Below are 14,645 nucleotides of genomic sequence, written 5' to 3' on the forward strand. Positions count from 1 at the left end.
AGCCCGTAGAACTTGTCTTCCAGGCGCCGAACCTCATCGCAGTAGGCCTCCATCTTCGGGTCGCGGCAGTGGGAGTTCTTCATGACTTGGTCGATGACGAGCTGCGAGTAACCGCGGGCGTCGAGGCGCCGGACCCCTAGCTCGATGGCGATCCGCAACCCGTTGACCAGAGCCTCATACTCAGCCACATTGTTGGACGCCGGGAAATGGAGGCGTAGCACATAGCGTAGGTGTTTCCTGAGGGGCGAGATGAAGAGTAGGCCCACACCGGCTCCCGTCTTCATCAGCGACCCGTCGAAAAACATGGTCCAGAGCTCCGGTTGGATCGGAGCCGTCGGTAGCTGGGTGTCGACCCATTCGGCTACGAAGTCCGCCAAGACCTGGGACTTGATGGCCTTCCGAGGGGCAAATGAGATTGTCTCGCCCATGATTTCCACCGCCCACTTTGCGATCCTACCCGAGGCCTCTCGGCACTGGATGATCTCCCCCAGGGGGAAGGATGACACCACAGTTACCGGATGAGACTCGAAGTAGTGTCGCAGCTTCCGCCGCGTCAGGATCACTGTGATGAGGACATCACTATGAGTACGACTACACCAGCAGCACCTCCACATCAAGCGCCACTTCCTTCATTAGCTGGGCCAATCACTCGGGCCTGTGCCAGAGATCTTAACTTCGTCATGCTACTGAAGAATGAGGGCCCAGAAGAATAGACGACCAGCCCAACTGCGGCCCATAGTGGACGACCTAGGGTTGGCCGCCCTAGGGGCTGCGCCCCCTCTATTTATGCAGGAGCTGCGCCTCCTTTATTTTCGAGTTTTGTTTTACGTTAGCTTTAGCTACTCTCGAACACGCGCAAATCTGCACTGTCTTCGTGTATTCAGAACTCCACCCTCGAGTAATAGATTAGATTGCTCGCATCTTTTTCTTGTTCGTTCTTCGATTGCGCACAGGAAACGATCTTCGTGATCAGGCTGATCTCGCATCAGCAAGGTCGGTAACCACAGGGAGTTGGTTCAGCGATTGCATTGGCGCCTCGGGCTTGCTCGTCGTAGTCGGATCGCAAGGGTCATCTTCCGCCAAATCGGAATTATCTCTACTCGCCGAAAGATCGGGCACCTCAGCTACATCAATTGGTATCAGATTTCCAGGTTGATCGGTGAGTTTATCGAGCGTTTTTTTTCCTACAGTCCACAAAACCACATAAAAATTCAGGTTAGATCTTATCCCAGCACCCTTTTGAGCCTCGCACTTTCTTTCAATAATCTGCATTGTTGAATTTGTGTGCTTTCGCGTTTCCTTGTTGCTGGTTGCATTGTGTTCTTCCACCATTCAAACCCTAGCGCCGCCACCATCTCCCGTTTGATCACGCCACAAACTGAGTCAACATCGTCTCCTTGTTTTTCTCCTTCGGTTACGTCAAAAAGAAAACAGAAAAAAACAAACCGAGTCAACGGCCGTTTCCTTGTTTTTCTCCTTCGGTTACGAAAAAAAAACAGAAAAAAAACAAACCGAGTCAACAACCGCTTCCTTGTTTTTCTCCTTCGGTTACTCAAAAAAAAACAGAAACAAAAAAAAGAAAACGAAGGAGAAAGGATACGGTTGTTTCATCCCGGTCGTTTTTAACACATAACTTGAGGTACCTTCCGTAAAACGGGCATAACTTTTCGCTCGGGTGTCCAAAAAATCTGAAATTTTTACAGGAGCTTGTCGACACCATTCTGAGTCCGGCCAAACACACCTACGGTCTGTTTGGGGTTCGACAAAATTGTCAAAAAAATTCAGGAAAATAAAGAAAAAAATTTGTCAAAGTTCTCGCACGCTTTTCAGAGAACTTCCTGATTTTCTATAGACCACATCTGATTTCTGTTTTAGGTGAAACTTCGTGTAGCTCCTATTTTGTTGCTTCTTGTGCTGAGAAAAATATCAAAAAAATCATACAAAAAAGAAAAACAAAATCACTTGTGATTCCTACTAGTGCCTTTTTGGCATCACTAGTACAATATTTACGGTACTGCCATTCTGCTAGTTCCATCCGTCCTTTACACTTGTGGCCAGCAATATAGTTTTGTGTTTTGCACTATAATTCAACTTTGCATTATTGTTTGATCGTGCTAATCCTTGACTTGAGTGCAGCCTACCCAAAACTCCACATATTTCTACGACGAGAAGGTTTCTGTTTCTCCAGGCAATCACTCATCCAATCTTTCACCGGTTCCACCTGTTGGTTGCAGTTCACCACTGTGGCTTGGTAAGAACGGATAAGAACTTGATAACAGCACTAGTGTGAGCGCCTTGTGAGCAGTACACCCCTGTTTTTGTCGTTGGTTTTTTCTCCTTTTGGTGTTTTGGTGTTTGCGCTAACTATGGCAGGAGCACACGACATGGTGGATGCCCAGTTGCAGGAAGTACGGGGACAAGTTGATGGACTTGCTGCTGACATTAGGACGATGCATGAACGGCTTGATTCAACGATCACTTCGACGACCGAGCGTTTCAACCAACTTGACCTTGCTCAAACGGCGACTCGCACCACACTCGACACCATCCTGGCACGCCTTGATGCATTGACCACAAAGATGGAGCAGGAATACGACAGTGACACTGAGCTGGACGATGGAGATCGCCGTGGTCGTGCACGTCGTGTGGTTCGACATCCCCCTAATGACTTATTTTCTAAGATTAAATTTAAAATTCCATCTTTTAATGGTAAATATGATCCTGCTGCATATCTTGATTGGGAATTGGAGGTAGAACAGAAATTTTCATGCCATGATATTCCTGCTAATAGCCAAGTGAAGGCTGCCATTAGTGAATTTACTGATTTTGCTTTAATTTGGTGGCGTGAGTATAAACAAAAACTTCCCATTAACAGTGTCATTACTTGGACCCAGTTAAAAACTCCCATGCGCCACAGATTTGTTCCTTCCTATTATGCTCGTGATTTGCTTAACAAAATGCAGCGTTTTCAACAAGGTTCACTATCTGTTGAGGAATATTACCAGGAGTTACAAAAGGGTATGCTTCGTTGTGGTTTGGTTGAGTCAGATGACGCTGCTATGGCGCGTTTTCGTGGTGGTTTGAACAGGGAAATTCAGGATATACTTGATTATAAGGATTATTTTGATATAACCACATTGTTTGAATATGCTTGCAAAGCTGAACGTGAAGTGCAGGGACGACGATCAAAGACATATACTAAATCTTTTGCAGGCCGGGGTCCAACACACAGCTCAACTCCTTCCAGCCCTGCACCTTCTATGCCTAGCACTACATCGCGCACAGGGACGACCAAGCCAGTGGCGCCCCCTGCCAAAGGCGCCGCTTCTTCCACAGGACGTACACGGGATATTCAGTGCCATCGTTGCAGAGGGTTTGGGCACATGATTCGGGACTGCCCAAACAAGCGTACCTTGCTTATACGTGACAATGGTGAGTACTCTTCAGCCAGTGATTCTGAGGAAACTGGTCATGCTATGATTGCCACTAACCATGCAGAAAATGAGGAAGTCCACGTTGATCCCATCGACGCCGATAGGTATGAGAGTCTTGTTGTGCAGCGTGTTCTCAGCACACAGGTTGCCCAGGCCGAAAAAAATCAGCGACACACTCTATTCCATACCAAGGGCGTCGTGCACGAACGGTCGATTCGCATCATCATCGATAGTGGCAGCTGCAACAATTTGGCAAGTACAGCGTTGGTAGAGAAATTATCCTTGCCCACTCGCACACATCCACATCAGTATCACATTCAATGGCTTAATGATGGTGGTAAAATAAAGGTAACACGTTCGGTACGTGTCCCCTTTTCGCTGGGTTCTTATTCTGATTATGCTGATTGCGATGTTATTCCTATGGAAGCATGCTCTTTGTTATTGGGTCGACCTTGGCAATATGATACTGATAGTTTACATCATGGTCGTTCAAATCATTATTCTTTCATGTTTAAAGGCCAGAAAATAATTATACATCCAATGACCCCTGACCAAATTTTGAAAGATGATCTTACTAGGGCTGCTAAAACTGCACAACAAGTCAAATCGACATCAGCCGCACCTATTAAATCTGAAATCAAGTTGCACTCTCCTGTTTACTTGCTACACGTGCTGATTTTGATGATCTCCATGAAGCTCATATGCCCTGTTATGCACTTGTATGCTCGCGCATGCTTGTTCTGCTTGATGATGCACCGTCTTTGGATATACCCCCTGCTGTTGTTAACCTTTTGCAGGAGTATGCTGATGTTTATCCTACGGACTTACCACCGGGTCTTCCTCCCCTCCGTGGCATTGAGCATCAGATCGATCTCATCCCCAGCGTTTCTCTTCCGAACCGCGCCCCGTACCGTACAAATCCAGAGGAGACGAAGGAGATCCAGCGCCAGGTGCAGACGCTGCTTGATAAGGGTTACATTCGTGAGTCTCTTAGCCCTTGCTCGGTTCCTGTTTTACTCGTTCCAAAGAAAGATGGGTCATGGCGAATGTGCATAGATTGTCGTGCTATTAATAACATCACAGTTCGTTATCGATATCCTATTCCACGCCTTGATGATATGTTAGATGAGCTTAGTGGTACCGTTATTTTCTCTAAGGTTGATTTGCGTAGCGGTTACCATCAGATTAGAATGAAACTCGGTGATGAATGGAAAACGGCTTTTAAAACGAAATTTGGTTTATATGAATGGTTGGTTATGCCATTTGGATTGACTAATGCTCCCAGCACCTTTATGCGTTTAATGAACGAAGTTCTACGGGCCTTCATAGGTTTGTTTGTTGTTGTTTATTTCGATGATATCCTTATTTACAGCAAGTCTATAGAGGAGCATTTAGAACATTTGCGTGCTGTTTTTGATGCTTTGCGTGCTGCTCGCTTGTTTGGTAACATGGAAAAGTGCACATTTTGCACGCAACGTGTCTCGTTTCTTGGTTATGTGGTTACTCCACAGGGCATTGAGGTGGATAGCAGCAAGATTGCTGCCATTCGGGAGTGGCCTACACCAATGACGGTCACACAAATTCGGAGCTTTCTTGGACTTGCCGGTTTGTACCGCAGATTTGTTCGTGATTTTAGCTCCATTGCAGCGCCTCTACATGAGCTTACAAAGAAAGATGTGTCGTTTGCTTGGAGTGATTCGCAGGAGGTAGCGTTCAGCACTTTGAAAGATAAGTTAACCCAAGCTCCCCTATTGCAATTGCCTGATTTTAATAAAGTTTTTGAGCTTGAATGCGATGCTAGCGGTATTGGGCTAGGTGCTGTTTTGTTACAAGAAGGAAAACCAGTTGCTTATTTTAGTGAAAAATTAAGCGGTGCTAGTCTGAAATATTCTACTTATGATAAGGAGCTTTACGCTTTAGTGCACACTTTGCATACATGGCAGCACTATCTTTGGCATCGTGAGTTCATAATTCATTCTGATCATGAGGCTTTAAAACATATTCGTACCCAAACAAATCTGAACCGTCGTCATGCTAAATGGGTCGAATTCATTGAGTCCTTTCCTTACATTATTAAACACAAGAACGGGAAGGACAATGTTATTGCTGATGCTTTGTCTCGTCGCTATACCATGCTGTCACAATTAGATTTTAAAATCTTTGGTTTGGACACTGTGAAGGATCAATATGTTGACGATGCTGATTTTAAAGATGCTTTCGGCCATTGTATTAATGGGATACCATGGGGCAAATTTCACATACAGGATGGGTTCCTGTTTCGCGCTAACAAGCTGTGTGTTCCAGCTAGTTCGGTTCGTCTTTTGTTGTTACAGGAGGCGCATGGAGGCGGTCTCATGGGGCATTTTGGCGTCTACAAAACGCATGAGGTGTTGGCTGCCCACTTCTTTTGGCCTCGGATGCGCGCTGATGTTGAGCGCCTTGTTGCACGCTGCACTACTTGTCAGAAAGCTAAGTCACGGTTGAACAACCATGGTTTGTATATGCCTTTGCCTGTCCCTTCTTCTCCTTGGCTTGATATCTCTATGGACTTTGTTTTGGGCTTGCCTAGAACTAAGAAGGGAAGGGATAGTATTTTTGTGGTTGTTGATAGATTCTCTAAAATGGCTCACTTTATACCTTGTCATAAAACTGATGATGCTAGCATTGTTGCTGAATTGTTCTTTAGAGAAATTATTCGTTTACTTGGTATTCCAAAAACAATAGTCTCTGATCGCGATGCTAAGTTTCTAAGCCATTTTTGGAGATCTCTTTGGAATAAATTGGGAACTAAATTGTTGTTTAGCACTACTTGTCACCCTCAGACTGATGGACAAACTGAGGTAGTAAATAGAACTTTATCTACCATGCTTAGGGCTGTTTTAGACAAGAATTTGAGATGTTGGGAGGATTGCTTGCCTCATGTTGAATTTGCTTACAATCATGCCACACATTCTTCTACAAAGATGTGCCCTTTCCAGATTGTTTATGGTTACATCCCTAGGGCACCTATTGATTTGATTTCACTTAATGCTGCGAACGCCCCACATATAGATGTTGTTGCACATGTTGAACAAATGATTACCATACATGAACAAACGAAACAGAACATTGCTGCTACTAATGCAAAAAATCAGGTTGCTGGTAGTAAAGGAAGAAAACATGTTACTTTTGAGCCAGGTGATATGGTTTGGTTGCACTTGAGAAAGGATCGGTTTCCTACTTTGCGCCGTTCTAAATTAATGCCTCGTGCTGCTGGTCCTTTTAAGGTGCTAACAAAGATTAATGATAATGCTTATATCCTTGACCTGCCTGTGGAATTTGGTGTTTCCACTAGTTTTAATGTTGCAGATTTGAAACCATATATGGCCGAGGATGAGGAGTTGTCGTCGAGGACGACTTCACTTCAAGAAGGCGAGGATGATGAGGACATCACTATGAGTACGACTACACCAGCAGCACCTCCACATCAAGCGCCACTTCCTTCATTAGCTGGGCCAATCACTCGGGCCCGTGCCAGAGATCTTAACTTCGTCATGCTACTGAAGAATGAGGGCCCAGAAGAATAGACGACCAGCCCAACTGCGGCCCATAGTGGATGACCTAGGGTTGGCCGCCCTAGGGGCTGCGCCCCCTCTATTTATGCAGGAGCTGCGCCTCCTTTATTTTCGAGTTTTGTTTTACGTTAGCTTTAGCTACTCTCGAACACGCGCAAATCTGCGCTGTCTTCGTGTATTCAGAACTCCACCCTCGAGTAATAGATTAGATTGCTTGCATATTTTTCTTGTTCGTTCTTCGATTGCGCACAGGAAACGATCTTCGTGATCAGGCCGATCTCGCATCAGCAAGGTCGGTAACCACAAGGAGTTGGTTCAGCGATTGCATTGGCGCCTCGGGCTTGCTCGTCGTAGTCGGACCGCAAGGGTCATCTTCCGCCAAATCGGAATTATCTCTACTCGCCGAAAGATCGGGCACCTCAGCTACATCACACTGCGTACAACAGCTTCTGAACTTGTGGGTTGCGGATCTTGGTTTCGGACAGTACTTCGCTGACGAAGTAAACTGGCCTCTGAACGGGCAATGCATGCCCCTCTTCTTGCCTCTCGACCACAATCGCGGCGCTAACCACCTGAGTGGTCGCGGCGACGTAGACCAAGAGGGCTTCTCCGGCAGCTGGAGGCACCAAGATAGGCGCCTTTGTGAGGAGCGCCTTCAGGTTCCCGAGAGCTTCCTCGGCCTCAGGGGTCCAAGTGAAGCACTCGGCCTTCCTTAAGAGGCGGTACAGAGGCAGACCTCTTTCGCCGAGGCGTGAGATGAAGCGGCTCAGAGCCGCGAGACATCCCATGACCCTCTGTACGCCTTTTAAGTCCTTGATGGGCCCCATGCTGGTGATGGCTGCGATCTTCTCTGGGTTGGCTTCGATGCCCCGCTCGGAGACGATGAACCCCAAGAGCATGCCTCGGGGCACCCCGAAGACACACTTCTCGGGATTGAGCTTGACGCCTTTCGCCTTGAGGCATCGGAATGTCACTTCAAGGTCGGAAAGGAGGTCGGAAGCCTTCCTCGTCTTGACTACGATGTCATCGACGTAGGCCTCGACCGTGCGGCCAATGTGTTCGCCGAACACATGGTTCATGCACCGCTGGTACGTCGCACCCGCATTCCTCAAGCCAAACGGCATGGTGACATAGCAGTACATGCCGAAGGGCGTGATGAAAGAAGTCGCGAGCTGGTCGGACTCTTTCATCCTGATTTGATGATACCCTGAGTAGGCATCGAGGAAAGACAGGGTTTCGCACCCAGCAGTGGAATCCACGATTTGATCGATGCGAGGCAGAGGGTAGGGAACCTTCGGACATGCTTTGTTGAGACCAGTGTAGTCTACACACATCTGCCATTTCCCCCCTTTCTTTCTCACAAGCACGGGGTTGGCAAGCCATTCGGGATGGAATACCTCTCTGATGAACCCTGCTGCCATTAGCTTGTGGATCTCCTCGCCTATCACTCTGCGCTTCTCCTCGTCGAATCGGCGCAGAGGCTGCTTGACGGGTCGGGCTCCGGCCCGAATATCCAGCGAGTGCTCGGCGACATCCCTTGGTATGCCGGGCATGTCTGAGGGACTCCACGCGAAGACGTCGGCGTTCGCGCGGAGAAAGTCGACGAGCACTGCTTCCTATTTGGGGTCGAGCCCGGAGCCGATCTGGATCTGCTTGGAGGCGTCGCCGCTGGGGTCGAGGGGGACGGCCTTGACCGTCTCCACTGGCTCGAAGTTGCCGGCATGGCGCTTCACGTCTGGCACCTCTTTGGAGAGGCTTTCCAGGTCGGCGATGAGGGCCTCGGCGTACTCCATGCACTCCACGTCGCATTCGAACGCGTGCTTGTACGTGGGGCCGACGGTGATGACCCCGTTGGGGCCCGGCATCTTGAGCTTCAGGTAGGTGTAGTTGGGGACGGCCATGAACTTCGCGTAGCATGGCCTTCCCAGTACCACGTGGTAGGTTCCTCGGAACCCGACCACCTCGAACGTCAGGGTCTCCCTTTGGAAGTTGGAGGGCGTTCCGAAGCAGACGGGAAGGTCGAGTCGTCCGAGGGGCTGGACGCGCTTCCCGGGAATGATCCCGTGGAAGGGCGCAGCGCCTGCTCGGACGGAGGACAGATCGACGCGCAGGAGCCCGAGGGTCTCGGCATAGATGATGTTGAGGCTGCTGCCTCCGTCCATAAGGACTTTGGTGAGCCTGACGTCGCCGATGACGGGGTCGACGACGAGCGGGTATTTCCCCGGGCTCGGCACGTGGTTGGGATGGTCGGATCGGTTGAAGGTGATGGGCTTGTCGGACCAGTCTAGGTAGACTGGCACCGCCACCTTCACCGAGCAGACCTCCCGGCGCTCTTGCTTGCGATGCCGAGCCGAGGCATTCGCCGCATGCCCAAGGTAGCTCATGAAGCAGTCGCGGACCTCGGGGAACTCTCCTGCTTGGTGATCTTCCTTCTTGTCGTCGTCGCGGGCCCTGCCACCCTCCGCGGGTGGCCCGGCCCTGTGGAAGTGGCGCCGAAGCATGACGCACTCCTCAAGGGTGTGCTTGACGGGCCCCTGATGATAGGGGCACGGCTCCTTGAGCATCTTGTCGAAGAGGTTGGCACCTCCGGGGGGTTTCCGAGGGTTCTTGTACTCGGCGGCGGCGACAAGGTCCGTGTCGGCGGCGTCGCGTTTCGCTTGCGACTTCTTCTTGCCTTTCTTCTTGGCACCGGCTGAGTTGACGCCTCGGGAGCATCTTCCGATGGGGCGGCCCTGGGGCTGCTTGTCCTTTCGGAAGATAGCCTCGACCGCCTCCTGGCCGGAGGCGAACTTGGTGGCGATGTCCATCAGCTCGCTCGCCCTGGTGGGGGTCTTGCGACCCAACTTGCTCACCAGGTCGCAGCAGGTGGTGCCGGCGAGGAACGCGCCGATGACATCCGAGTCGGTGATGTTGGGCAGCTCGGTGCGCTGCTTCGAGAATCACCGGATGTAGTCCCGGAGGGACTCTCCCGGCTGCTGTCGGCAGCTTCGGAGGTCCCAGGAATTCCCGGGGCGCACGTATGTGCCCTGGAAATTGCCGGCGAAGGCTTGGACTAGGTCGTCCCAGTTGGAGATCTGCCCCGGAGGCAGGTGCTCCAACCAGGCGCGAGCGGTGTCGGAGAGGAACAGGGGGAGGTTGCGGATGATGAGGTTGTCGTCGTCCGTTCCACCTAGTTGGCAGGCTAGACGGTAGTCCGCGAGCCACAGTTCCGGTCTCGTCTCCCCCGAGTACTTTGCGATAGTAGTCGGGGGTCGGAACCGGGTCGGGAACGGTGCCCATCGGATGGCCCGGCTGAAGGCCTGCAGACCGGGCGGTTCGGGCGAGGGACTCCGATCCTCCCCGCTGTCGTAGCGTCCCCCACGCCTAGGGTGGTAGCCTCGGCGCACCCTCTCGTCGAGGTGGGCCCGACGGTCGCGGTGATGGTGCTCGTTGCCGAGGCGACCCGGCGCCGTAGGCGCGGTGTTGCGCGTGCGCCCGGTGTAGACCGAGGCTTCCCGCATGAATCGGGAAGTCGCGGCATGAGGTTCCGAGGGGTATCCCTGCCTTCGGGAGGCAGAGCTCTCGGCCCGTCGGACCGTGGTGCCTTCCAGAAGATTCTTGAGCTCCCCCTGGATTCGCCGACCCTCGGTGGTGGATGGCTCCGGCATCGCGCGGAGGAGCATCGCTACTGCAGCCAGGTTCTGGCCGACCCCACTAGATGCGGGTGGTGGCCTGACCCTGGCGTCGTCGGCGACGCGGTGCTGGAAACCCTGGGGCAGATGACATATTTCTCCGGCCGGGGGTTGGCCCGCCCATGCCTGCCCGACGTCCCGGCGGATCGGCTCAAGCGCTCCTGTTCCCTCATCGAGCCTGGCCTGCACCCCGCGGATCTGCTCGAGCTGTGGGTCATGGCCCCCCGCCTGAACGGGGACCACAGCTAGCTCCCGTGGGATGTCAACGCGGGGCACCGGCCTAGGGAGATCACCGTCCTCCGGCATGCCGAGATGATTGCCTTCGGAGGGACCCCCTAGATCGACGTGGAAACATTCGCGGCTTGGGCCGCAGTCCTCGTCATCGAGGCTGCGGCTACCGTCGGAACAGTCGGAGAGGCAGTAGTCACATGCGGTCATGAAGCCCCGCATGGCACTGGGGTTGCCAAGTCTAGAGAAATCCCAACAGATGCTGGGCTCGTCGTCTTCCTCGGACCCAGAGGGCCCGTAGGTCGAGACGTCCGTCAGCCGGTCCCAAGGCGACCGCATGCAAAACCCCAGAGGGTTTGAACTCGCCTCTACGAGAGCGTCCGCCAGAGCGAGGTCGCTAGGCGGGTTGAGGCTGAATCCAAATGACGTAGGATGGGAATCGGTCGGTACCTCTTGGTCGACGAGCGGTGATGAAGTCACGTCGGGGACTGACTGCACCGTCGTCTCAGGTACGAGGGTGACGTCCAGCAAGCTCTCCACGAGCGCGCTGGCGTCGTCCGCTTGTTCGGGATTGGCGTGTCGCGGGGAGACGACGCTCGTCTTCGTCTCAGGCGCGAAGTCGATACCCGGTGTGCCCCTCGTTGGGGTGCCGGCGCTGTCGACTCGCTCGACAGCCAACGAGGCGCCGCCTCCTGCTTGGCCTTGGTTGCCCTGCCTTCCCCTCCGTCGGCGGGGAAGAAGGCGGGACGAGCTCGAATGTTGTTCTTCCACCACGCGGGGAAGACGTCATCGATTCCGCCGCCGGCGGGCGGGCTGTCGGCCGCCATTGTCGTTGTCGCGCGGCGGTGGAAGGAGTATCATGTCGTAGCTGCAGTCGAAGGACATGAACTCAAGACTCCCGAAATGGAGCACCGTCCCGGGTCGGAGAGGTTGCTGGAGACTGCCCATCTGGAGCTTGACGGGAAGCTGTTCGTCAACACGCAACAGGCCCCTACCTGGCGCGCCAACTGTCGGCGTTCCGAGACCGGGGGGTCCCTTGGGCCGACGAGTGAGTGTCGCTGCGTGCCCCAGCCCAGATGTGTCGAGCGCGAGGGCGAGCGCGAAGGGGGGAGAAGCGAGGCGGCCGGAGACCAGCGTGAGAGAGGTGGGAATCCCGCGGCCTTCGTGTTCGTCCCGCGCCCAGGTCGGGTGCGCTTGCAGTAGGGGGTTACAAGCATCCATGCGGGAGAGGGAAGCGAGCGGCCCCAAGAGAGCGCCTGTCTCGTCCTCGTCCCCGCGCGGCCAACCCTCCCTAAGAGGGCCCTGGTCCTTCCTTTTATAGGCGTAAGGAGAGGATCCAGGTGTACAATGGGGGGTGTAGCAGAGTGCTACGTGTCTAGCGGGGGAGAGCTAGCGCCCTAAGTACATGCCGATGTGGCAACCGGAGAGGTTTTGGCACCCAGCTGGTGTGATGTCGTGGCCGTCAGAGGAGCGATGGAGCCTGGCGGAGGGACAGCTGTCGGAGCGGTTGGGTCCTTGCTAACGTCCTCTTGCTTCCGTAAGGGGGCTGAGAGCCGCCATCGTCACAGAGCATGCGGGGCGCCATCATTGCCTATCTGGCGGAGCTAGCCAGATGGGACACCGGTCTTGTTCCCTGCGGCCCGAGTCAGCTCGGGGTAGGGTGATGATGGCGCTTCCTGTTGACGTGGCTGGCCTGCGCCCTAGGTTGGGCGATGCGGAGGCTCCTCCGAAGCCGAGGTCGTGTCTGTCTTCCATGGCCGAGGCCCTCGGTCGGGCGAGGCGGAGGTCGTCGGCAGAGGCCAGGGCAGAGTCCGAGCCCTGGGGTCAGGCGAAGCGGAGTTCGTCGTCTTCTGGGGCTGAGCCCGAGTCCGGGCCCTGGGTCGGGCGGAGCGGAGTTCGCCGTCTTCCGGGACTTAGCCTGAGTCCGAGCCCTGGGTCGGGCGAAGCGAAGCTTCCTATGGTGCCTTTGGCAGGGCCTGACTGCGTGTCAGTCTCACTCTATCAAGTGGTACTGCAGTCGGAGTGGCGCAGGCGGCGCTGTCCTTCTGTCAGGCCGGTCAGTGGAGCGGCGAAGTGACGACGGTCACTTCGGCTCTGCCGGGGGGCGCGCGTCAGGATAAAGGTGTCAGGCCACCTTTGCATTAAATGCTCCTGCGATTTGGTCGGTCGGTGCGGCGATTTAGTCAGGGTTGCTTCTTAGCGAAGGCAGGGCCTCGGGCGAGCCGGAAACATGTTCGCCGTCGGAGGGGGGGCCTCGGGCGAGACGGAAATCCTCCGGGGTCGGCTGCCCTTGTCCGAGGCTAGGCTTGGGCGAGGCGTGATCGAGTCGCTCGAATGGACTGATCCCTGACTTAATCGCACCCATCAGGCCTTTGCAGCTTTATGCTGACGGGGGTTACCAGCTGAGAATTAGGAGTCTCGAGGGTACCCCTAATTATGGTCCCCGACACGTATTTTAGTTAAAAAATAACTAGCGGACGATAAATATTCAAGAACGTATGTAGTACTAGCTTAAGCCAAACGTTAATTTATCCTCTGTTAATGCTACTCTGTTAATGCTCTGTGAAGAAAGACATTTTTAGTACACTAAAGGACGAAGTGATCTCTTACAGCTTACGCTTCGGATTAAAGCCGGTTGTTTGGACTGCTGCAGCTATAATCTATAAAGATAAAAACACTGTAGAAACAATATGCATCATCAAGCGCTTTTACCATCCACCAAGTTGGAGTGTATGGAAATGGTATCCTAACTAAGCTTTCTCCTCTAGTTAGTTTTACCATTTACAATACATTGTTGTTCAGTGCAAAGTCAACATTATACTCCCTCTATCCCAAATTAAGTTCGTTTTATTTTTCTAATGGATTTGTGCGATATTTAGTATGTGTTCTATATATATGTCTAGATTCATCATTATCCAGTTGAATATATACAACTTGCGTGCACTAAATAAACATCAGTTTCACTAAGAATGAGAAATTTGCATACATTCCATGCTGAAGTGTATTTTTTACCACCAAGTTAGTAAATGGCATGTTGTGGGGGTATGGTCCCACATGTCATGTGACTCATATTGAGAGGTGGTACGAAGATATCCCATCAAAATGCATCTTACATGGGTAATGCACATTGGGATCCGGGAATGTGGCTGTGTGTAGTGTAGTACTACTAAACCTTAATTATTTGATTAGATTAGATGTCATGTCATTACATTACTTGTGTTGCAATTAGTACAGAACTACTTCACTGTCATATCATCATTCAACTAATTGTGTCAATATGCACTCAATATGTCGGCACCACCATCAACTCTAAATGACCAATTATGATAGCATTCTATCAAGCAACTGTTCAATGGATGGGAGTAGTTTGTGCACTGGGCAGCAGAAAACAAATCATGCCAATGTTTATATTAATTATGTGAAAAAACCTGAAAAAAGGCTAACATAAGAAATATTTCCTTGTTGCCTAGTTTATGCTTGCAAACATTCGCCTTTTTTATGCAGGGAGACAAAATGCATCATGAGTAAGATTCATTGCAAGCTCCAGTAAGGAGAAGTTATTTGATATCCACTGTTGAGATCACGAGATGTTCTGTTGTGGTATACTATGCAGACATGCTTCTATGTCAAGTTTGGCAAGGAGTACTATACACTCCAGTTGGTGAAAGTTTCTTGCTCTGCATTTCCAACCTAGAATCCTGTAATCTGTTAACCTGTCTCCCAACTTGATCTTCTCAAAAGCAGCACCACCTCGTCAG

The sequence above is a fragment of the Zea mays genome, chromosome 6 (assembly GCF_902167145.1).
Source record: "Zea mays cultivar B73 chromosome 6, Zm-B73-REFERENCE-NAM-5.0, whole genome shotgun sequence".
NCBI lineage: Eukaryota > Viridiplantae > Streptophyta > Magnoliopsida > Poales > Poaceae > Zea > Zea mays.